The sequence below is a fragment of the Lolium rigidum genome, chromosome 3 (genome assembly GCF_022539505.1).
Source record: "Lolium rigidum isolate FL_2022 chromosome 3, APGP_CSIRO_Lrig_0.1, whole genome shotgun sequence".
Lineage (NCBI taxonomy): Eukaryota > Viridiplantae > Streptophyta > Magnoliopsida > Poales > Poaceae > Lolium > Lolium rigidum.
Genome location: NC_061510.1, coordinates 217,600,620 through 217,603,879, shown reverse-complemented (window position 1 = coordinate 217,603,879; position 3,260 = coordinate 217,600,620).

The following is a 3,260-nucleotide window of genomic DNA, read 5'->3' as shown; positions in this document are numbered from 1 at the left end:
TCCAAGGCGATGAATGATACGTCTTCAACGTATCTATAATTTCTTATGTTCCATGCTAGTTTTATGACAATACCTACATGTTTTATTCACACTTTATAATGTTTTTATGCATTTTCTGGGACTAACCTATTAACAAGATGCCACAGTGCCAGCTCTCGTTTTCTGCTGTTTTTGATTTCGTAAAAGTTGTTTTACAAATATTCTCGGAATTGGACGAAACAAAAGCCCACGGTCCTATTTTCCACGGAGTGTTCCAGAAGACCGAAAGGAGTCGAGGAAGGCCAGCAGGGGGCCCTCCCCATATGGCGGCGCGGGGGCCCCACTGTCGCGCCGTGACGTGGGGAGGGAGCCCCCTGGCTCCCCCGACGCTGCCCCTTCGCCTATTTATTCCTTCGTCCCTGAAAACCCAAGTACCGAGAGCCAAAATAATAGAACAGTTCCAGAGACGCCGCCGCCTTCAACCCTAACTCGGGGGGTTCAGAAGATCTCCTCCGGCACCCTGCCGGAGAGGGGAATCATCACCGGAGGGCTCTACATCACCATGCCCGCCTCCGGACCGATGCGTGAGTAGTTCATCCTTGGACTACGGGTCCATAGCAAGTAGCTAGATGGATGTCTTCTCCTATTGTGCCATCATGTTTAGATCTTGTGAGCTGCCTATCATGATCAAGATCATCTATTTGTAATGCTACATGTTGTGTTTGTTGGGATCCGATGAATATGGAATACTATGTCAAGTTGATTATAGATCTATCTTATATGTGTTGTTGATACGCGTGAAGCACACGTCCGTTGGGAACCCCAAGAGGAAGGTGTGATGCGTATAGCAGCAAGTTTTCCCTCAGTAAGAAACCAAGGTTATCGAACCAGTAGGAGTCAAGGATCACGTGAAGGTCGTTGGTGACGGAGTGTAGTGCGGCGCAACACCAGGGATTCCGGCGCCAACGTGGAACCTGCACAACACAATCAAAGTACTTTGCCCCAACGTAACAGTGAGGTTGTCAATCTCACCGGCTTGCTGTAAACAAAGGACTAAATGTATAGTGTGGAAGATGATGTTTGTTTGCAAACAACAGTAAAGAACAGAGTTTGCAGTAGATTGTATTTCAGATGTAAAGAATGGACCGGGGTCCACAGTTCACTAGTGGTGTCTCTCCAATAAGAAATAGCATGTTGGGTGAACAAATTACAGTTGGGCAATTGACAAATAGAGAGGGCATAACAATGCACATACATATCACGATGACTACTATGAGATTTAATCGGGGCATTACGACAAAGTACATAGACCGCTATCCAAGCATGCATCTATGCCTAAAAAGTCCACCTTCGGGTTAGCATCCGCACCCCTTCCAAGCATTAAGTTGCAAACAACGGACAATTGCATTAAGTATGGTGCGTAATGTAATCAACACAAATATCCTTAGACAAAGCATCGATGTTTTATCCCTAGTGGCAACAACAAATCCACAACCTTAGAACTTTTTGTCACCGTCCCGCATTCAATGGAGGCATGAACCCACTATCGAGCATAAATACTCCCTCTTGGAGTCACAAGTATCAACTTGGCCGTAGCCTCTACTAGCAACGGAGAGCATGCAAGAACATAAACAACACATATATGATAGATTGATAATCAACTTGACATATTATTCCATACTCATCGGATCCCAACAAACACAACATGTAGCATTACAAATAGATGATCTTGATCATGATAGGCAGCTCACAAGATCTAACATGATAGCACAATGAGGAGAAGACAACCATCTAGCTACTGCTATGGACCCATAGTCCAGGGGTGAACTACTCACACATCAATCCGGAGGCGATCATGGTGATGTATGATGGCGTGTAAGACACACGTCCATTGGGAACCCCAAGAGGAAGGTGTGATGTGTACAGCGACAAGTTTTCCCTCAGTAAGAAACCAAGTTTATCGAACCAGTAGGAGTCAAGGAACACGTGAAGGTTGTTGGTGTCGGAGTGTAGTGCGGCGCAACACCAGGGATTCCGGCGTCAACGTGGAACCTGCACAACAGAATCAAAGTACTTTGCCCCAACGTAACAGTGAGGTTGTCAATCTCACCGGCTTGCTGAAAACAAAGGATTAGATGTATAATGTGGAAGATGATGTTTGTTTCCGAAGAACAGTAAAGAACAAGTATTGCAGTAGATTGTATTTCAGATGTAAAGAATGGACCGGGGTCCACAGCTCACTAGTGGTGTCTCTCCCATAAAAAATAGCATGTTGGGTGAACAAATTACGCTTGGGCAATTGACAAATAAAGAAGGCATAACAATGCACATACATATATCATGATGAGTACTTTGAGATTTAATCGTGGCATTACGACAAAGTACATAGACCGCTATCCGAACATGCATCTATGCCTAAAAAGTCCACCTTCAGAGTTATCATCCGAACACCTTCCAAGTATTAAGTTGCAAACAACGGACAATTGCATTAAGTATGGTGCGTAATGTAATTAACACAAATATCCTTAGACAAAGCATTGATGTTTTATCCCTAGTGGCAACAAGACATCCACAACCTTAGAACTTTCTCGTCACTGTCCTGCATTCAATGGAGGCATGAACCCACTATCGAGCATAAATACTCCCTCTTGGAGTCACAAGTATCAACTTGGCCGCAGCCTCTACTAGCAACAGAGAGCATGCAAGAACATAAACAACATATATGATAGATTGATAATCAACTTGACATAGTATTCAATATTCATCGGATCCCAACAAACACAACATGTAGCATTACAAATAGATGATCTTGATCATGATAGGCAGCTCACAAGATCTAACATGATAGCACAATGAGGAGAAGACAACCATCTAGCTACTGCTATGGACCCATAGTCCAGGGGTGAACTACTCACACATCGATCCGGAGGCGATCATGGCGATGAAGAGTCCTCCGGGAGATGATTCCCCTCTCCGGCAGGGTGCCGGAGGCGATCTCCCGAATCCCCCGAGATGGGATTGGCGGCGGCGGCGTCTCCGGAAGGTTTTCCGTATCGTGGCTCTCGGCATCTAGGGTTTTCGCGACGAAGGCTTTAAGTAGGCGGAAGGGCGGAGTCGGAAGAGGCACGGGGCCCCACACCACAGGGCGGCGCGGGCCCACCTCGGCCGCGCCGCCTCATGGTGTCGGCGCCCCGTGGCCCCACTTCGTTTCTCCCTCGGTCTTCCGGAAGCTTCATGGAAAAATAAGACCATGGGCGTTGATTTCGTCCAATTCCGAGAAT